This window comes from Sturnira hondurensis, unplaced genomic scaffold, assembly GCF_014824575.4.
Source record: "Sturnira hondurensis isolate 20B ecotype Veracruz unplaced genomic scaffold, ASM1482457v3 Scaffold0000867, whole genome shotgun sequence".
Lineage (NCBI taxonomy): Eukaryota > Metazoa > Chordata > Mammalia > Chiroptera > Phyllostomidae > Sturnira > Sturnira hondurensis.
In genome coordinates, this window is record NW_028073498.1 from 803,333 (window position 1) to 826,807 (window position 23,475).

Below are 23,475 nucleotides of genomic sequence, written 5' to 3' on the forward strand. Positions count from 1 at the left end.
TCTTAGGAAGGCTGACACAAAACAGACATTGACTCCCTCTTATTTAAGAAAACCTTCCAATCAGCTTCTGACAGAGCACCGCCATGTGTTTGCTGTTTTGATAGCGTGGTTATTTAAAGATCCAGCTGCCAATTTTAATAAAATGGGAAAGCCACAGAGAAAAAGAATACATGGACTCTTTCTAGACCTTTCCTCTTATTTGTCTGGCATGTGGCCCACTACTCTTCATAAAAGAGAAGAATCACCCCTCAGTTTCCACTCGTCAATGCACACTTGGTTAACACTGAACGAAGAGTCCAATTAACTGGGTCCAACGTGCACTCATAAAATGTTTAGATGCCTTCTATGTGCATCTGGTAGGTGAATGTGAAAATATTTTTGAAGAACTGAAAGGTGCTATTTGGCTACTGAGAGAAGACACAATACAAAGTGTAGCACCTAAATTTCAGGGGTTTGGGGGACAGAAGAATGCTGTAGAACCCCAGAAACAGAGACATCAACAACACTCCCCATACACATCTGCCCCTCTCTACAAGCCTCAGGTACAAACTCATCCAGCCCACGGTCATGACAGAGGTAAAAATCTGGAAGTAAACCCAACACAGATACACTTTTGATGTCTCCAAGCACCATTTATTTGTCTTCGGGACCCTAAACATATGACAAGCAAAACATCCAATAAACAGACAGAGTACCATGTTAACACAAGTACCACTTCGCTGGCCTAAAAGTAAAAAGTCCAAAGATGAGTAAGATATGGTCCCTGTCCTTAAAGGGCTTATAATTGAGGGCAGACTACAAAAACTATAAACAATACAGTAGTTACCCCTTATCTGTGGTTCCACTTTCTGTGGTTTCAGTTACCCACCATCAACTGCAACCCAACATTAAATGGAAAAATCCATAATTAAACAATTCATAAGTTTTAAGTTGTGCACCATTCTGAGCGATGTGATGAAATCTCAAATCATCCTGTTCTGTCCCACCCAGAACATGAATCATCCCTTTGTCCAGGCCTCTTCACCCATCAGTCATTCAGTTAGTCACGTAGTAGCTGTCTTGCTTATCAGATCACTTATCAGAGAGAGAGAGACACCATATTCACATAACTTTCAATACAGTATATTGTTATAACTTCTTTTATTAATGGTTATATAGTTAATCTCTGTCTAATTTATATTTTAAACTTTATCATAGGTAAACTTTGTCATATGTATGTATAGGGAAAAATGCAGTATGTATAGGGTGCAATACTGTCCACAGTTTCAGGCATTCAGGGGGGTCTTGGAATGTATCCCCAGTGGGTAAGGGGAGGACTACTATAAAAGGCAGAGGAGGGAGAAATCCTGTTTTCTGAAGGGACTTAGGTATGAGCTTCATGAAGAAAGTGGCATTTGTCTGGGCCCTTAAATGAACAGAATTTCAAAGCAGGGTTAAGGACACTGAAGGCAATAGACTGAAAGCCAAGCTGCCTTTAACTCCAGCACTCTGCCCAAATACTCCCTAATCACAACTATTCAGCAAATTGCTACCCTGAAAAGAACAATCCCCATTTAAAACTGAGTAATAATGAGGCAGGAACTATCACCAACTGATGCAAATAACATACATGATAAAAGAAAGGAACATTATAAAGAGCAAGCAGTTGAAGAAAACATACCAGAGAAAGTATGCTACAAAGAATTTGAAATATATGAATCAACATTTCTCTGAGATTTTTTTTAAAAAGAGGGCATAACCTTTCTGAAATAAGGGGTTAGAGAAGAAATAGTAAAACAGCAGAGATAAAAAGACAGCTGGCCATGTTCAGGAAAGAACAAAAAATAAAAATTAACCTATGATAGAAGTGGATGTCACACTAAAAGCGGTAAAAGAAAGAGACACTGACTGAAACCCAATCGGTATTCCTGAAGGGCAGTCCTGAAGAAACCCCAGTTCAAGGATGAGCACTCACCTTACAGACCTTCGCTGTGGACTTTCTGGAAAGAGGCCCAGGACAGTATCAGAAGAGACATTCTTCTGGAGCTCATATGGTACAGCCACTCTGCTACCACCAATGAGGTCAGCCCAGGTCCAAAGCCACACCCCAGGAAAACCACAGAGAAATGCAGAGCCTGAAAAGACCAGGATCCTTCTAATCAAACTGCACCTGAAGCCCATGCTGCCTTCAGACTGTTCAGCTATGTGAATTAATACATTCCTTTTATTTTAAGAATTATTTTGATTGAGTTTCCCATTACTTGCCATTGAAAAAAGGGCAAATTTTTCATAATTTTAAAATAACACACTAGAAAGACAAGAGATGCAACTGAAAAAAAGTACCCAAAACAATGAGAATGTAGTGAAGTGGCTTGTTATAAAATTAACTTGTCAAAATCCAGTATGAAAAGAAGAGTTTATGTGTGGTTGATACAAACTCAAAACACACCCCTAGCTCCCTTCTCCTTTACTCCCTCCATGAAGGGACTGAGAAAATGAAATACTCTGTGCTCCAGAGTTTCTTATAATTAGGAGTACCCCTGTAACACAGACTTGGCCAATGACACATAAACTGAAATCTGCTTCGGTCTTCTGGGAAAGCTTTTGCATTTCTTAATAAAATGATCTGATAGAGCTCATGACACCGTTTTTTCTCCCTTGCCTCCACTGACTTACAGTCTTGAATACAAATGTGATACCTGGAGATAAGGCAGCCACTTTGTGACCATGCCCTTGCAAAGCTGAAGAAGACTACAAAAGAATCTTAACAAAGTTACCTCACAAAAGCTAGGAACTTGAGATGGAAAGGTTTTACTTCACTGACTGAATTTTCCTTTTCTTTTTTTTAACACCTTTTATAATAAAAACTGGTAAAGAATGATAATTATCTTAGAATTACAAAAGAAAAGATTATTAGGAATTATTCCAAGTAATTAGGAGGTTATAAAAAGGCAAGAAGTATAAGTTGAATAAGCAAAATAGCAGGGGAAAAGGTGTCCAGGCTATCAAAATGACAGGAGCCACGAGCTTACTGAGGCAAAGGGTTTTAAGGGTGGAAAGTAGAAAATATAATTAAAAAGATAGAGGGGGCCAGAGGATGACGACCAGGAACAAACCAGACGGAAATGAGACTTCACTCTGTATAGTAACATGCAGTAGTGAACAGTTTCCATAGTTTGTTTTGAGGAAAGGGAGAGAGTGATACAGTAAAATAATACTTGAAGACCCGTCCAGGATACAGAATAAGTTCTATAACTCAGGAAAGAAGAAAAAAAGGGAGAATCACAATTCCAAAATTACATTAGCAATACTCGATAGAAAATTCTGTTGTAAATGTTGAAGAATTTGGACAGCTCTGTTATTACACACACTTTCTTTACATATCATTATTTCTGAGATTAGCAAACTGAGGGAGTTAATTTTTCATTGCTGAACAGTAATATAAGAGAATACATTTGCCATTTCTTTCTCTATTTCATTCTAGGTATAAATTCCATCTAAACAGATCCACAAAGGACAGTAGCTAGACACAGACCAATCCCTAAAAGGAAAGCAGCCCGGGTCCAAAGTACCACTTTTGCACAGTGATGCACTATGAGAAGCACACAACTGGAGTCTGGAGACACAGGTCCTGGGTTCGAGTCTACCTCTAACGTACTGTAGGGTCCTGGGCAGGCACCTCCTCTTTCTGAAGCTCAGCACTCTAATCTATAAAGGAGATGGCCCCAAACTACACTGTCATCCTTATCAATTCATAAGAGAATTGGCCAATAGAATGAGATCATTGTTTCCTATGATCTGATACTTAAATTTTTTTACTAATTTTACAGAGGGAGAGAGAGGAATATCAAAAACCCACAACCTTGGCATATCTAGATGAGGCTCTAACCAACTAAGCTACTCGGTCTGGACTGATCTGATACTTTCATACTATTGATTCTTTCCTCTCCTCTACTTCCTTTTTCGCTTAAGCGTCACTAATTCTCTGCTTTAGATTCCTTAGTCTTTGCTCCTAAGAGCAAATGACATAAACCAAAACAAACCAAAAACAAAACCACCACAATTTAAACACACACACGCACACACACACACACAGCACTGGATATTATTTACTAGGGAAGTGTCTAAATGTATTTGAGAAAAATTAGAACTGGTAGGACCTGTCTGAACAGAAAAATCTTATGCATCAGAACCCAGAGAGTAAATTACCTGATAATTGCTGTTCTATTTGCTTTTGGAATTCTGCCAAGTAAAACTATGGTAGAATCATGCTTAGAAATAGACTCCTTAGAAATCAGTATTGTCTTGCCCCTTCCCCCAGCTGCCACAAAGGTGCTCAGTCCTCTGGAGGAAGCTAAGGCCACGCTTGCCCAGCACTCACCCACACCATGGCCTCCGTCTCAAGGCTCGCCTGCCCTTTTACTGCACGGAGGGGATAAGATCAATGCCCTCATTAAAGCGGTTGGTGTAAATGTTGAACCTTTCTGGCCAGGCTTGTTTGCAAAGGCTCTGGGTAATGTCAACACTGGGAGCCTCCAGTGCTCCGTAGGGCCCCCTCCACCACGGCTGCCCCAGCTGAGAACATGCAAGTGAAGAAAGGAGAAGCAGAGGAGTCTGCTGATGACACGAGCTTTGTTCTTCCTGACTAAACCTCTTTTGTGACACATTCAATAAAAAGCTGAAATCTGGAAATAAAAGATTAGCTATTTCATCAAGATAAACATTTTAACCTCTTGTCAATTTAAATCACCTAAATATCTAAACTCAATGACACAGACTTCCAGAGTGGTTTTAATATAAGAAAAGTTTGAGAGAAACAGAGAATTAATTAAACGCTTTGATTAACTGAAAGTTAGCACGTATAAATAATTAATTTTCAACTACCTGGAAGACAATCACAGAACAAATGTTTTAGTAAACACCCGGAGTGAAGCACACAGTAGAACCATAACCACACAAGATAAGCCCAGCTTCCTCTGACGTCTCTCACTCAGGAGTCACAGTTTAGTGTATTAAAATCTCTGTACGTGAATACAGATACACACATATGCGCACACGCAATGTCATTTGTAAAATCCCTCCTAGGATTTCTGATGTGCCCCAGAAGTAAAATGCTCTCCGCATAAAAGAAACGCTAGTCTAGACTTTGAAGATAGAGACAGACTTGTCAAGGGCTGTTTTACTGGAAACATCCTCAAAGAGAACAGCATCCTGGCTGTTCACTAAGCATCTCACCAAAAATAAGTGGTAAAGAATTGATGTTAATCCTTGAGGCTGGTACAAAATGCGCGTTTTCTGCGTTGAAATTCTACCAGCCCCAGAAACAAAACCAACCTCAGATACAACCAAATAGTTATACCACTCACAGCCAAAGTGTGTTCCCGTCCATTTCCCTCTAAACAAGGCAGCCTCTTCTTCATGTCTTTCAGGACATATGAGTATGCAGTGACTTTTGGAGATTTTGTAGTGACTACTGGAGATCATCTTTAATGTCTCCAGTTAATTTTTAAGTAAGTTCGATTAATTCCAAAATAAAGTTCCACACACTGCTTACCAAAATGAAAGAGACTCGAATGTCTTCATTTACATGAAAAATTACACCATATTCAAATCCCAACATGCCTTCATGCACCTATTAACTTTGCCCAGGCCAATTTTCACCCTGCTGCCAGCCCACGAACTAGAGGATGAATAACTTCTGAGTGGGCAGAAAGAGCTGGCTGAGCAGCTGTGGAGGAAAGAGGAACGGAGGACTGCTCTTCCATGAAGAAAGCCAGGTCCTGCCCGTGCACGCAGGTGCCTAACGATGTCTACAGAACACCATCAACCAGGTGAAGGATGAGATGGCATTCCTTCATTCAGCACTTATTTACTCATCACCTACCACGGACCAGGCCCTGTTCTAGGCAGCGGGGATTCTACAGTGATCAAAACAAGACAAACATCCTTGCTCTCATGGATTGTACATTCTAGTGTTTATGAGAGATAAATGAGATAAAAATAAAGCAGAAGAGTAGAGTCAAGTCACAGATGGACAGGGATGGGGCAAAGAAGGCTGCTCTGAGAAAGTCCATTTGAGAGAAGACACGAAGAAAGCAAGGGAACCACCCATGATGGTATCTGAAGGAAGATCATCCTCTGCTGAGGGAGCGGCAAGTGCAGAGGCCCTGCGGCAGGAACAATAATTAGGCCACCTTGCCTTGGAGGTTATATAAGAATATCAGCTCTTATCTCCACATGACATAGAAGGCCACTGGAAGGTTTTTGAATAGAAGAGTGGCATAATCTGATTTGTATTTCTAAAGGATCACTCTAACACCCAGAGTTGACAACAGACTACAAGGAGACAGAGAAGTAGTGAAAGCAACTGGAAAACTTCAGCAATAGCCCAAGGGATAGGTGACAGCCTGTGGACTAGGGTGATAGCAACGGTGGTGGCGAAAGGTGATGTGAGTTAGGATATGTATGAAGGCAGATTTAACAAAACTTGCTGGTGGACAGTTTCTGAGATATGAGAGAAGTAGTCAAGAATGACCCTAAGCTTTTTGTCCTCCATTCAGACTTTTCAGATGTATATTTGGGCATGACTACTATCCACACTGAAAACAGGTTTGAAATCCACAGCAAAACAGACCTCACAAGCTATAAAAGGCATGCATGCATCCGCAGGGACCTATAAAACTATAGGCTTCTAAGGCTCCATAAAACACCACACTTAGACAGAAAATTCACTGCAATAGCTTGTCACAAGGTATTAATGCTACTATAGTTTTACTTATTTGCACTCCTATTCTTTGTAGAGATCCTTATAAATTTATAAGCAATTTATTCATTTCATAAATCACTAATAAGTAACACATTCTTTACTTCTCACTCTTCTTAACCGACCTATAGCTGACTGCTAACTGGCCCTTCGTGAGGAAATCCCTCTCAGCCCCCTCGGTGCTCTCCTGGTACTTGCCTTCCTGAATCCTTCCCTGATTCCACTTTCTCATTCAACGCACCTCAACGATCACCTTTCCCAAAGATCTGTCCTGTCTTTTCTTCTGTCTCCATAGTCTTTCACTTCAAGCCAACAGTCCCTTCAAAGTAAACAGCACACAGATTTACATCTCTAGCCTGACTCTCGCTGGACCCAGGTTTGCTATTTCAAATGGCATCCTTGAAACTTCTACTTAACTTTCTACAGCCTCTCAAATTCACTAAGTTCTAAATTGAATTTGAGTGACATTGAGTAACAGACTACACAGCTTGGACTTCACCTGATAGTTAATATGAAGCAAAATAAGATTGGTGAATTTCCTGATATTCTTTTCTCCCTCTCTGAATTTACATGTTATCTGTCTTGTTTTTATGGTATATGTCACTTTCTAGGTACTATAAAGGTATAAAGTGAGATTCTATTTACAGAATGAGGTCAAAGGAGGTTTACAATTGAGTACATGAAACACAATTTATTCTTGTATTATTTATTAATTATTGTATTATTTTCCATACAAAATGTAAATCTACTTTTTGACCCACTCTATAGATCTATATACACTACATATACCCTAATTATTTACCTACTCTATGTATTTATATATAACTATACACATACATATACTATGACATATCCTATTTGCCATTAATATAACTGCTTTACTATGACATATGACCTTCATTATTACATATACAATCATCTAGGGCCTATCTGACTCACTTTGTACAACCTCTGTGGAGCACCACTGTATGGTCTCTGCACAGAGAAAGGACACAGTATTTGCTGTATCACAAAGAAATGTAAAGACAATGGAAACTGGCCCAACAGCAAAACTAACTAAAAATTTCTTCCAAAGGTGCTTCCTTTTAAACTCTCTAAATATTATTAACAACTGGGCTGCATTTTGTTTACTATGCAATTAACAAAAGTTCCTCACAGACAGGGAACTTCTCTGACGTATTTCATGAGTCTCAAATTCCTATCTCTAAGCCACAGGAAGCAACCTATTTCCTCAAGATATATAAAAAGAAGAAGAAGATGAAGAAAAAGAACAGGGGGGAAACAATGGAGACAATTTTAAACATCAAAACAGCTTTACTCTTATCTTCTAAATCCCAAACACAGCCTTTAAACTAAGCACCATTTCTAAAAGTGCCGGATTATCACTATTGTTTCAGGAAACTTCCTCTTTGAAATGATCCAACCCATTCTCACTTTGCTACTGAAAGTAAGGCTACCCACAGCATCAGCAACATGTGGGAGCTTGTCAGAAATGCAAATTAATGGGCCCTTTCCCAGAACTACAGAATCAGACAAACTCTCCAGGCAAACATTAGAGAAAGACAGCTCTTTCCCAAGCAGACCTTTTGAAAACACACCTTGTCATGTCATCTCTCTCATGAAAAACCCTCAATGGCCACAAATACCTTAGCAAAAGGTGAAAGATCTTCATCATTTAATTGCAACAAACATGTGTTGGCCACCTGCTTTATGCCAGGTACTTTTGGAGACAGAGAGGATGCAGCTGAAGTCCCTGCTCTCATGAGTGAAGAAACTGCTCTCAGAACTCAACTCCTTCCAACTACTCCATCACCTGGGTTCTACTCACATGACCTTATTCGCCCTTCTCCAAATATGTCCATGCATTCTACTGACTTCATGACACCCTGTTTCCTTTGCCTAAGAATTTCTTCCACACCTGTAAAAACTCCTTTCAACTCAGATGCCATCAATAAAGCCACTTCCACCCTTACCAGGCTCTGTCCCTGATTCAATACCAACCAGACTGAAAAAAATCTCTTTCTCTGGGCTTCGTCTTATGCTCCAGCATAGTTAAGGTTGCATCCCTAAATTGTGGTTTGTATTTAAACACCTGTTTCCCCTTCACAGGGTGGTATGTACCTCAAGGGCAAGACCATAGATTTATTATTCACCGCTGTAGCCTTGGCACATGGCTTGGAATAAATAGGCATTTAATTAAACACTTTTCAAAATGTAAATACTGTCTTTGTTCAAAACTCTTCTTTGGAAATCTTTACATTTTGCTCTAATGTCTATGTCACTCTATCACATATTTTTTTAAACATGTTATTTATTTATTCTTAGAGAGAGGGGAAGGGAGGGAGAGAAACATGAATGTGCGAGAAAAACATCAATCGGCTGGCTGCCTCTCACAGGTACCCCAACCATGGCCGGTGGCCCACAACCCCAGCATGTGCCCTGTGCGGGAAAACTCAATCGCTTTGCAGGACAACACCCCACCCGCCTGAGCAACACTGGTCAGGGCTACAACATACTTTTTTAATGCCATTCTTCTAAATGATGACATGTGCCCTTAAAATGAATTACAGTCCCTCTTCCAGCAGGTAAGTATTCTCTTAAGTAAATCACATGTTTTCAGAAATGAATTATGAATAAAAGTGGGAACCTCTTTGTTTCTAAAACAGATAAAAGCAAAACATCTAGACTGGAGACAGGCGATCAGAACCCCTTCCCACCATCCTTCTTCCTTCCACCCCATACCTTTGGCATCTGAAGCACCCCACAGAAACCCCAGGTTCCCTGGAAGACATTCAAAAGTCAAAGAAATAGTGGAAAGAAGTTGAAAAACCTCTGTCCTCGTCCCAAGTAGAAGGACCCTTATGAAGGTCAGTTTCTTTATATATTAAAGTAAGGAAAACTAAGGATTCTTCCCATTGAAAATACTATCATTCTCAAACACCGTAAACTCTGGACGCAGAGCACTGGCTCATTTACATGAGTCTCACGGGCCCTTTCAGGATGTGCACACATGGTTACTACTTGAATTTGATTTCATCAAGTAACCCCTCATTTAGAATCTTCATACCCCAAATAGATTTGTTTTCAATTGTATATAAGTAATATCATTAATGTCTATTAGTAAAGCTCAGTTCCTTTTTTAGAAAAAAATACAGTAAAACTTCTATGTTGACAGCCCCCATATTCTTTGGAGCCCACTGACTGAGAGGAGGGCAATATCTGCCCCCCACCCCAACCCCATGTTAACAGCTGGGAGTGAAGGATGCTGAGCTGAGGGGGTGGAGTCAAGAGGAGACTATAGTCTCAAGAGGAGATTATAGTCTCAAGAGGAGCTCAAGCACAAATGGTTTTTATCAAGTAACAGGCATTTACTTAGATTAGATAAACATTGCAATACCATTTTGCAATGTCGATTTTAAAAATGTGACATTTTTCCAACGCGCATGATGGGTGTATTAACTTGTGTTAATCACTTCATAATGTATATGTATATCAGATCTTCGCATTGTACACTTCAAATATATACAACTTTATTTGTCAGTTATACCTCAAGCTGGGGGGGAAAAAAACAGTTTTTCTCCTCCCTCTCTCCCCACATCCCCCAAACAAGAAGGCAATGAAAATAATTAGAACATTTTTACCACAGTGTAAAACTGTGCTTCTCAAAATTTAAAGTGCACCGGGCTCGTGGAGGGGCAGCAGGGAGTTGGTCACAGTGCACCTTCTCAGTCAGTAGTTCTGCTCTGAGGACCATAATGGCATTTCTAACAAGCTTCCAGGGGATAATGCCAGGGACCACACTGGAGTAGCAGAGGTATATTCCATGCAGCAGTATGTGTCCTCAAGGGTTTCATTCTGAGAATACATCATCTAAAATTTCACTTTTTTTTTTACTTCAACTGAGAAAATTCCATGAAGCCAGACCCTGGCTCAAAGCCCAGGATCCCAGGCCCATGCCTCCTCTTAAAAATAGGTTTTCAAAAACGCTTAGCATTTTTTTTAAAAAAAGAATAGGATATTTGCCTAACATTCTAGCAAAGGTTTTAATACTCACCAATCTGATTATTATATTTATTAGCCTAACCCTTGTTTTGATTTTCACTTTCTGCTCTACCCAGTCATTAAATTGTATCACAAAACTGCTAAATCTCTACTTGCTTTCCAGGAGACAAATCCCTTTTGTCATTTGCTTATCTTCTACATATCAGAAAAAGACTTTTTTCCTGGCAAGTTTTTTAGTCTTTTTAAAACATTTTTTGAATTTCAGTTTTACTGAGGTATACTGACATGAAATTGTGACATATTTAAAGTTTACAACGTGAGATTTTGTATTATAGACATTGTGAAAGGATCCCCCCACCCAACTGTTTAACTAATGAATTCACCTACCACCTCACACATTCACCTTTTTTTTTGGGGGGGGGGGAGTGAGAACACTTAATTTCCATTCTCTTACCAAATTTCAATTACACAATATAGCATTACCAGCTGTAGTCACCATATTATGCATGGAATCTTCAGACCTTATCTATCTTATAGCTAAAAGTTTGTACCCAATTCTCTAAATTCTTTAAGATTCACAAAGGTACAGAGTACTTATCACACAGCAGAGTTACAGAATTAGAAAACCAAAGAGAACTTTTGGACTACCTGAAAGTTTGTGGGCACTTCAAATCATCATCCCATACAGAGGTCAATTATGGGTCCTCTTTGCAAAAGCAAAAACATAGGCTCTTTAATACTGAAGGTCAACTTCAAACAAATTCATGATACAAAGATCTTTCACTCAGGCAATAACTTTATTTTCTGAGACTGTACTCCCAGTATTAAAATAACTCAAGAAGAAAGCATATGCTTCTATTTAGCATTTTTCTTCCTGTTATAAATTCTACTAACCTATTATTTTCTTATGTTTAAAAACATCTTCATTCTCATTCACTATCCCTGGAGCAATGTCCCTGGCAGATTCTTCACAATTCCCCTGGAATCTTGCAGCACAGACGCAGGCTTCTAAGTCGAAACTTGTGCAAACATCACCTGTCAAACATCTGTAAGGTGACACATGCACCCTGAGCTCCATCATCATCCCCTTAACCAAGACTCTTATATTCTTAGCACAGCAAGAGACTTTCAAACAGCCTTCTCCAGCCCCTTTCTTTCACAGGTTAAGCAACTAACTCAAAGCTGCACTGCTATTGGAACTAGTCTCCTGGCCTCTTTTGCACATTTTCTAATAATCTACAGATAAGCAGAGGCAGCCAATTTTCAGAAATAAAAGCCCTCCATTTATAAACATTTACCAAAGAAGTTACCAATAAAAACATCTATAAAAGGAAAAAAGAGAGGGCTGAACTCTTTATCTTAATTGAAAAAGAAAGGGCAGACATCACACTGAATTCTTAGGCCAGTTACTCATACAACTGAATTTAAAACAGCAAATTCTTCCTCATCTATTCTACAGGCCAGGTTTTACTGCAAATCTCTACTATTAAGTAAAGGAAACAAATCCTTTTTTATTAAGTACCACTGACCCAATCAGGACAAAAGAAAAATCAATGGAGGATCACTGATAGGTAAAAGAATTAAATTTTAATTTCTCAGAAAAACGTGACGGGGTATGTAACTTTTTTAAAAAAGGAACAAAGACCACTGAACTTTAATCAAGATATTCACAGGTTTTATCATATACTTTTACTTTACAGTGGAGGCAATTAAATGAGGCATCTCAGATTGAAGAGCTGAAAGTTCCCTGTAACTCCATGAGGGCGGGGTCTCCAGACCATTCACTGCTGTGTCCCAGAGCCTAGAAAAGTGCCAGCAGGAGCAGGTGCTCAACACGTACCGATTCAACAAATAACTCGAAAGAGGAAGGGAGAAAGAAGAAAGACAACTGCAGCACACAGATGTATACATGACACACACTGGGACCGCTGTGCATGGGGATGGGATGGAAATGAGGCTAAATAAATAAATCAGAGCTGAGCTTTGCATGGGTCAATGGCAGATAATATGCCAGGACTTGAGGTTCAACCAAGGGAAAAAGAAAAATACTTGGGGGAGATGAGGAAAGGCTGAGATGGCCAAGAATAAGTAAGTTGTAGTCATTAGCAACTAACTCCTCTATCTTCAGAGGCCTGAAAGACAAGCCGAGGGCTAACTCCTGCCCTAGGTTCTCAATTCTCCACTCCTGGCAAGTATTTATTAGTAAATGCAACTGAACAGGAAGTTCAATTCCAATAATTATGAGTTTGGAAAGACGAAACATTGGAATCCTATGTATCTGTATCCCATTTTTTCAAGTGTGCATTTTCAAATCCAGCTGAACCTAGGATGAAAACAAATAATATTGCAGCTGATCGTCAAAATCGACATGGTACGGTTTCCTTAGCTACTTCTCACTAGTTGGCTACACGCAGCTGGACACTTGAGAATTTTTTTCAAACACCCAAATCATTTACAAGTTTTTCCTACAAATACTATATTATCACTTTCCTAAACCACCACATTCCCTCTATCACCAGCCCTAATCCCAAAAAATAGCACCACAGAAGAGACTCTGCTGTTACTCATGAATTCAGTGCATACTTGACCTACTCTAAATGCCTTCAAGGCTGGTTCTATCAGCATTAGTAATGCCAACTTTCAAAAGCTAAGGGCTTGAAAATAAGCTAACAAATTTGGTCCTAATTTTTAAATACCCAGAGCTCCAACAGCATTGTGTACTTTTTAAAATACTTTCACAAGACCACCTCATAGGAAGCTCATTTGAAGCAGACAAAGCAGGTTTTAGTCCCACTAAGAAAAATGTTAATATGAAAAGGTTAAATAAATAAGTTATTGCCAGAGCAAGGGCTAAGCAACGGGCCTCTGAAACATTATATATTTAGTCCAAACTCCACCAGTAGCTCATTGTTTTTACTTCAACAACCAGCCTTGCAATTATGTACAAAAGGTGACAGTAAAAGAGGGTTTAAAAGGGGAGAAAGCCCAAACAAGCGTTCCAAATAGGACTCCACCTGTTAAACAAACACTGGTTGGAAGCCTATCACAGACCAGGCATTGTTCTACACACTTGTGGCTTCAGCAGTGAACTAGACAAGTTCCTAGCCCACACAGAGCTTACATTCCAGTGAGGGAGAGAGACGATGTACAAATACACAATATAGTATTCGGAAATAACAACTGCTGTCAAAAGAAATGTAGGTTTCACCTATATATGGAACCTTAAAAAGCCAAACTCATCAAAACAGAGGAAAATGGTGGTTGCCCCAAACTGGGGGTTGCTGGAATAACAGAGATGTTGTTTAAAGGTACAAATTTCCAAATGAGAATTCTATAACCAGTTAAATTATCAATCAAATGGGAATGTAAAATAAAGGTGTCTTCTTCAACATCTCAAAACACTTATCTTCTACAAGCTCTTTCTCAGAATAAACTCTGCAAAAATAAGAGGGTAAATCTGAAAAAGAAACACAGGAGACACAGAACACAGGAGAAAGGTGAGGGAATGCACAAAACCAAGTTCAGAGGGTGCTAGGGCTCTCACGTGTGTCCTAGACCCAATGGACAACCAGGGGTGTCAAACTCATTTTCAACAGGGGCCACATCAGCCTCAAGGTTGCTTTCAAAGGGCCGAACGTGATTTTAGGACTGTATAAATGTAACTACTCCTTAACTAGAGGAAAGGAGCTCGGAGCTGCTGCTGGGTAGAAACAAGGTACCAGGCTGGATAAAACAAGGTGGAGTATGGGATTTGGCCCTCAGGCCTTTTGTTTGCCACCTATAACTACTGGTTCTAGACAGACCAGAGACTGTGAGCAATTCAAAATCCCCAGGTATTTGTGCAATTAAAAAGTAATTTAAACACACCTTTCAGTTAATAATCAAAGTACAAAAGAATGCGAAACTGAAGTATAGTTTGTCAACTGAATCAGAAAAAAAGAAAACTTGGAAAAAGAAAAAGGCCAATATCCAATACTAATGTAAGTGAAACTGATATAAATGTAACTATTTTGCCTAATAATAAATTGGTACAAATCCTTTAGAAAGCTATATAAAAAACACTGAAGAAATTATATTGTTTTACCCAGGAATTTGCTTCCTGGAAATAGGAAGCAACTAAAGAGAGGGGAAAACGCTGTAAGGCAAGAAAATAGTCACTATCTGCAATAATCAATTATAAGCAACCCATTTAATAAAAAGGGGAATGACTAATAAGTAAATTGCATTATATCAATTCCATAAGGGCCCTGTGAAATTAGTTAAAGTGTTTGATAATTTTATATGTAACTAAGTAATTAAGTTTTTTAAACAAAGAAAAATATCAAGTAAAAACCACTCACCATCCTGGCACTATGAGAAAAACCACAGCTAAACCCGATATATGTTTTCTTCTATAGGACAACACACTTTTTTAGCAGAAATAGTGTCATATCATACATATAGTTTTATTGTTAAATATTTAGGATGTTTTCAATATTTTATGATGCCACAATAAGCAAATCATTGTGCAAATCTCAGATTATATTCTTAGGAGAACTAATAAATTAGTAAATGTGAACAGTCTGCTAATTTGTATTCCCATCAGCAAGTATAAATATTGACTTGTTAAATTTTTTTACAAGCAGACTGCATGCAAATTTTAAAAAATGCTATAATGAATAGAACATACGTGAACAAAAAGAGAATACACAGGTAATCACTTTTAAAATTTCATTTAATGTTGTAGCCATATTGTTTTACAATTTAAATTACTAATCCCACAGGTTGGTTCATTCATGGAAACCACTGTGTTCAGATCGCGGTTCTCAGAACAGAACCCCTGGAGAGCCACACCAAATAAAACATCTCTGACCCATAACTAAAATGCTTAATATTTTTCACCCCAGAGATAGCACAGTACCAATTCTGACCTACATACTAATTGTCTTTCAGCAGGAATGTTGTTCCCAGTCACCCTGTTCCTTTCCTTTTAAACTTGCTTTTGGTTTTAGCTGGGACCCTCAACACATCACCTTAATCCAGTGGAATGGTATAAGAGCCCATTATAACGTTATCCCTATCTGTTGACACTGAAAATTTTTCATAAAACAGATTTTTTATTATATTCATTTTTTTAAAGCATAGCAAAGGGATGTTGCTAAGAAAAATCACCTCAGCCCTGGCTGGTGTGGCTCAGTGGATTGAGCACAGGCCTGTGAACTAAAGGGTCGAAGGTCCAATTCCCAGTCAGGGCACATGCCTGGGATGCATGTCAGGTTCCCATCAAGGGGCGCATAAGAGGCAACCACACATTGCTGTTTCTCTCCCTCTCTTTCTCCCTCTCTTCCTCTCTCTCTAAAAATGAATAAAATATTTTTTTAAAGCCATCTTATTTTTAAGTATCCCTATTATTACAACCATGTGTTATTCTCCTCAGCAGTATGATAATGAAATATTTCAAAACACTACCAGATTCATACCTACTAAGAGGAATAACAACACTCAATTTAAAATTCAAAAATTACTTTGCTTCAAAGTAATCAAAAAATTGTGACCAAAAAATAATTCAAAAATACATGCAGACACTCTGGGAGATCACAATGTGTGATCAGACATTGTGGCAAGTCAGATGCAAGGCAGACTATATTAGAACATGGGGTCCCATGATACACCAAGAATAATTCCAGCAAGGCAGTGGCGGGGAGTGGAAAGACCCTACAGGCTTAGTGGATTCCATTTCACCACTTTTTCCTCATCTACAGCACTTATGCCAAGTTCCTTAACAAAATTCTAAATGAAACGTGCATGACTGACTCCAAATAGTCAGTGTTTTGTTCTCCTACACTTGAGGTAGCACAATGGAAAGGATATGCACAAGGAAATCAATTTCAACAACAGGCAAGTCTGGTTTCCCATTCCATCTCTGCCACCAAACTGCAATGGGATGATAGGCAAAGTCCTGCTCTCTGCCAAATGGAGATGACAGTCTCTACCTCTTACTTAGCATGGCATTTGATGTCATAAGCATTCAGTAAGTGTTTGCAGAATGAATGGATGGATGGTGGTATTGCTACAGGGATTAAATATGGAAAAGTTCACATCATTATAATAGGACTCAGTAAATGGCAACAGCCCTCCCTTCCCTTTCCCAGGGCTCAGTACCAGCCTTGTTCTCATCTGCTGGGGCTTTGCTCCCCGCTATCCCTCAGAGATAACCCATTTCCATGGAATCAATGCTGTTGTTTTTTATAGGGTTTTGTCGGATTTTAGTTAGTCTTTAATATAACTCCAACTCTTTAAGAATAAACAATGATGTAGGTGACTTCCGCCAAGATGGAGGCATAGGTGGAAACACTGTGCCTTCTCCCACAACCAAGTTTGAATACAACAAAGGTTTGGAGAACAAAGACACAGCCAAAGAACAGAAAATTGAATTATACGAAGTCCGACAACAACTAACCATTCAACCTGGACGGTAAGAGGGGTGGAGCCAGCAGCGGAGCAGGGTCAGGCAGGAAGGATCCCCCAGACCTAGGCGCACCAGTGGCCCGCACCCAGTCAGGGTGCGGGGCAGACTGACCCCGGTCGCACATTCGCTCACAGTGAGATGGATCATGCAGGCCCCAGGGGGCGAGGGCTGACGGTGGTGGCACACTCGCATGCAGTGGGACAAAACGCGCGCGGGCCCTGGTGACGGTGGCAGCTGCCGCACCGGTGAGGGCCGAGGCGTCGGGAGGCGGCAGACGGAACTGCCATTGCTCCTCTTTGACCCTGCCCCCACATACAACGTCACAACCCAGCAACTGAGTTGCCCTGCTCTGGTGAACACCTAGGGCTCCGATCCTGATACGGAACAGGCACGAACAGCCCAAAAGATGGCGCAAGAAGAACTCAAAGTCCCAGAGCCAATAATTCTAAGTGACCGAGAAATTGCAAGCCTCTCAGATGCACAGTTCAAGACACTGTTTCTCATGATGCTCACAAAACTGGTTGATTATAGTCACAAATTAGAGGAACATATGAAGGCTAAACTAATTGAAATAAAGGGAGATGTCCAGGAAACCAATAGCAATGGAAAGGAAACTGGGACTCAAATCAATGGAATGGACCAGAAGGAAGAACAAAACATCCCACCAGAAAGGAATGAAGAAATGAGAATTCAAAAAAATGAGGAGAGGCTTAGGAACCTCCAGGACATATTTAAACATTCCAACATCCAAATGATAGGGGTACCAGAAGGGGAAGAGGAACAGCCACGAGTGGAAAACTTATTTGAACAAATAATAAAGGAGAACTTCCCCAGTCTGGCAAAGGAAATAGACTTCCAGGAAATCCAGGAAACTCAGAGAGTCCCAAACAAGTTGGACCCAAGAAGGAACACACCAAGGCACATCATAATTACATTAGCCAAGACTAAAATGAAGGAGAGAATCCTAGAAGCAGCAAGGGATAAGGGGACAGTCACCTACAAAGGAGTACCCATCAGACTGTCAGCGGATTTCTCAAAAGAGACCTTCCAGGCAAGAAGGGGCTGGAAAGAAGTATTCCAAGTCATGAAATCCAAAGACCTACAGCCAAGATTGCTTTATCCAGCAAAACTTTCATTTAGAATGGAAGGGCAGATAAAGTGCTTCTCAGATAAGGTCAAGTTCAAGGAGTTCATCATCACCAAGCCCTTATTATATGAAATGCTAAAGGGACTTATCTAAGAAAAAGAAGATGAAAAATATGAACAGTGAAAGGACAGCAAACTCACAGTTATTAACAACCACACCTAAAACAAAAGCAAACCAAGAGGACAGCTAGATCAGGAGTGGAACCATAGAAATGAAGAACACATGGGGGGTTAGCAACAGGGGAGTGGGAGGAGGAGAAGGGGGGAGAAGGTACAGAAAATAGCATAGACAGTAGGTAGAAAATAGATGGGGGGAGGGCAAGAATAGTAGGGGAAATATAGAATCTAAAGAACTTGAGACACGTGATTATAAACTAAGGGGGGGAGAATGGTGGGGGAGGGAGTATGAGGGTGGAGGGGAATGAAGGGGGGGAATAGAACAACTGTAATGGTATAATCAATAAAATATATTTAAAAAAACAATGATGTAAATACAAAACACCCAAACGTGTTACCTGCCTGTCAGTAGCTCTGAATGGTCAGTGACCACACTGTCAGAACAGAAGTCACTCACACTTTAAGGAAACAGGATCTACCCTATTTCAATGAATTCATGCTCTGGCTGTTGAAAGGAAGAGGTGAGGTTTATTTTGTGCTAAGTGTATTCACTTCAAAAGCAGCTGTCTTCTCTCTCCTTTACTTGACATTTTAAAAATACTGTTCATTTTCCTTTTATGTTAAAGGTTCTGTAGGAACTGGAGGGACCTTTCCTTTCTGAAATAAAACTAACTATATGAGTCATACATTTCTGGCTTAACTTTGCTAGTTAAGTTCCCTCAGAATCAGCAATTTATAGGAAATTAAATGTTAAGAAAAGTTAGAACATGTGCATACCAAAAGTACCATTTCGAGTTCACAATTCAGGGCTCTGCAGTACAAAGTGCCTGTGAGCAGCTTCCTGTCACATACTGAGACCACAGAACTTCCTTGGAGTACAGATCTGTTGTTGGCATAAACTAGAGTCACTGGAGGCTTCTCCCATAGAATATTCTGGATGCCGAGAACCTCTCAGCAGTGAGAGCAGCAATGAGGGAGGACTGTTCAGGTCATAAATAAAGAGCTTCTGGCCATTAGGACAATAGTCTACACCAAGACGTCCCCCAAAGAAGGATCAACAGGGAAATCATCCACCAATGTGTCGAACTTGAGTACCTTCAGCTAAATTAAATATTAGGATGTTTTTCCGAAATATGAATTTCATGAGCCTATATGCTAGCAACATAAATGTACTTTTTATCAGGTGAAAGAAACATTGATACCATTTGCCCAATCAAATCCTTCTGCTACCACTCTAACTTCATCTGGACTACACTGTAAACAACATTTGTTCAGTGTAAGTTCAAGCAAGAAAGGATCAGAGAAACAGTGGTGACCGGTGGCACAGAAATGTGCAGGTGCAACAGCTATGGCATCAATTCACTCTTGGAAAAAGTTCATGTTCCATTGTTTCTTGATGCAAAGAAGAATTATCTTCTTCACATTTAAAAACTCCCATTGTATTCTTAAATTCTGATTGGTTTCCACCAAGAGGTAAACTGCTGTCGTCTACGAAAGTGCTGATTCCATGTGGATTAAAAAGCCAAATTAAACTCCCAGCTGATTCTTAATTTCAATGTCCTCAGGTTTTTTCTTCTTTTAGATCCATCAGGCAGTATTCCTCCAGGCATATCTGGTGCAGAACAAGTCCTGGACATTGCAGACCCACAGTAAAGAAAGAAAGTAAAGAAAGACCACTGGGAAGTATGTCACTATCCTCAGCGCCAGCTTCGACGCAGTTCAGAAGGTCTGCAGATCCTACTTCACTGGAGGCTTTAAGCAGATTGCTAAGTGCCAGGAGCCTCTAGACCAGAAGCACCAGCACTATCCCCAGCAGGCTCAGACCCACCAGGTGCCTCATGGCACATGAACCACGCCCTTCACTCGGGCCTGGCAGGGCAGCACTATGGGCGGTGCCCAAGTTCGGCTTGGGGCCACAGGAGGCTGTGCTCTGCCCCACCTCCAGCCTCGATGAGTAGTCTTTAAGGAATAAATTCCAAATTCCTATTTCTAGAGTGACAATCTAATCTGATATCAATAAAGTTTTATCATATTCTCCCCAGAATTAGCTTCCCTTCTAAAATTCTTTTTTCTCAACCAATCAACCAAAACTAAGCACCTGGTATGAATTCTACACTGTGCTAGGTACTGTGAATTAAGAACATAGAATCCAGCCTCAAGAACTTTCACCTACTTGGAAATAATACACTGACATGTAAAGCAATAAATAGAAAATAGTAAGCTATTAATTCTACTTATCAAACAGTTATTTAACTGAAAGTTCAATTTTATGTGACAAAGATAAGAGCCAGAGAAGAGTTTTAAAAAAAGTGGACCACCACAATAGACATAGTAAAACAGCACAGACACATCGTTGGGGCTAATTCTTCACCTTTAGGAACTCAACATACGGAATTAACCCTAAAAGAGGAAGGAGATAGAAAAGCTGACTGAATAAAAGATGCTCACTGGAGCATTAGGTAAAAAAGGGAAAAATCAGAAATAACGTTAAAATTTAACAATAAAGGACCATCCAGCCTCTGTTTTGACCAATGCATTGGATGATATATTATACAACCATAAAAGTATTGGGGAACATTTCCTAACATTAAAAAATATGGACACTATGTGACATGAAAAAATATATTAAAAAATGTATCCAGCAGCTACCAGTGATGGTATTAAACTAGAAGGTATGCACGGAGAAACAGTGAGGAACAAAGCAAAACAGTTACTATGGATGGTGGGATTGTGATTTTTTTCCTTCATACTTTCCTGAACTTATCAGACTACCCTCAATGAGCAGGTATTATTTATATTTTTAAAATTTAATAAAGGTTTAAAACATTTTAAGAATATAAAATTCTCGTGTATTTTTAAATTTTTTTTAATCTTTACCCAAGGATATGTCTGTTGATTGTGTTTTTAGAGAGGGAGAAACATTGATGTGAGACAGAAACATCGATAGGCTGCCTCCTGTAGTGCCCTGGCTGGGGATCAGACTTGGAACCATGTTGGTGTTCAGGACAACCCTCCAACCAACTGCACAACCTAGCCAGGGCCAAGTCTCATCTGATCAGAGCAGAATTCTTCACGTGGAGCCCAGTGGCTCTTTCTTTCTTCATTTATTCATGAGCCTGATTCTTCTCTAGACACTAGGATTACAGCAGTAAATAGGGTATGTTTCATAATATCATGTGACATAATATCAAGACAGAGGAGGGAGTGGCCATTCAGGCGGACAGGCAGGCACGGTGCCTACAGCTCTCAATATTTTGGGGGTCACATGAAAGTGGTTTGTTTTCAAAATCAGAAGGAAAATATGAACTGTTCGACTGAAGAGAATGTTTTAATATATATTAGTATATCTTTTTATCAATAGTCATAAAATATAATTCTTAATAATTTTTTATGAAGAAGGCAAAAGTACAAAGGCAAAAGTGCCACAGGCTCATGAAAGCCATACTGTGGTCCCGCCACTCAAGCTGAGGACCAAAAATAAAGAAAAAGCCAGCAATTCATATTTGGGAGAGTATTTCAGGTAGAGAGAGAAGCTGGTGCAAAGGTCCTAAAATGAGATAAAAACTAATAGCATGTATGGGAAATGTAGTAATATCACAAAGGACTGGTCTGAACCACATTTAAGAAGAATAAAGAAAGCTTTCTATAAAAAAGATATAGGGAATATAACGAGTATTGCATCAATCTTAGTATATAATGGAGACAATATATCCTAATTATTTCTCCCTTTGTATTTTTTTTTTTTATCCTCACCCGAGGACATGCTCACTGATTTTAGAGGGAAGGGAGGGAAGGGAGGGAAGAGAAGGGAGGGAGAGAGAGGGGACAAACATCAATGTGAGAGAGAAACATCGACCAATTGCCTCTCATACAAACCCGACTGGCACCAAGCCTGCGACCTAGGTATGTGCCTTGACCGGTAATTAAAACTGCAACCTTTCAGTGTATAGGACAATGTTCATCCAACTGAGCCACACCAGCCAGGGCATTTCACCTTTTCTTTGATCTAAGCATAAGCATTTCCAAATAAACAACTTTTCAAATATCTAAAAAAAATTTAAGAGACAACTTGAAACACAATTAAGAATTTAAATGGGTTTAGAAATTTAACCAAGGAGGAAAAAGATCTCTACACTGAAAACTGTAAGATGGTGATAAAAGAAATTAAAAATATAAATAACAGACACAAATAAGTGGAAAGATTTCTTATGTTTATAAACTGGAAGAATTAACATAATTAAAATGTCCATGCTATCCAAAACAATCTATGGAGTCATTACAATCCTTCTCAAATTTCTGATGGCCGTTTTCACCAATATAAAAAAAAAATCCAACATTCACATGGAATCACAAAAGATCCTGAATAGTCAAACCAACATTGAGAAAGAAGAACAAAGCTGGAGTTATCATACTCCTTGATTTCAAATTATATTACAAAGCCAAACTAATCAAAACAGTACGGTATTAGCATAAAAAGACACAATGGAACAGAATCAAGAGCCCAGAAACAAATCCACATGTATACTGTCAACTAATCTATGACAAGTGTACCGAATGTACAGAATGGGGAAAGACTAGTTTCTTTAATAAATGGTGCTGGGAAAACACATAAAATAATGAAATTTAATACTTGTTTTATGCCATAGGCAAAAATCAACTCAAAATCCATTAAAGACTTAAACATAAAATCTAAACTGGTAAAAATTCTAAACGAAAACATATAGGGTAAGTTCTTTGATTTGGGTCTAGGCAATGACATTTTGGATATGACACCAAAAGTATAGGAAACAAAAGTATAAGTAAACAAGCAGGACTAGATCAAATTTTTAAACAGCAAAAAAATAAATAAATAAAAAGTTTACCCATGAAATAGAAAAAAACTGCAAACCACATATCTGATAAAGGCTTAATATCCAAGCTATGTAAGGAATTCATATAACTCAACAGAAAAATAAATAAATAACCTGACAAAAAATGGGCAAAGAACCTTCAAAAACTTTTTTCTAAAGAAGACATACTA

General features: G+C 39.2%; 1 protein-coding gene and 1 pseudogene across 3 annotated transcripts in view; both read right to left on the reverse strand.

Annotated features, from left to right (window-relative positions):
* The window catches only part of VGLL4 (vestigial like family member 4), a 153,458-nt gene that overhangs the window by 97,009 nt on the left and 32,974 nt on the right, over positions 1-23,475 (reverse strand). The window lies entirely within an intron of this gene.
* LOC118990898 (serum paraoxonase/arylesterase 2-like) lies at positions 19,206-20,295 on the reverse strand (annotated as a pseudogene).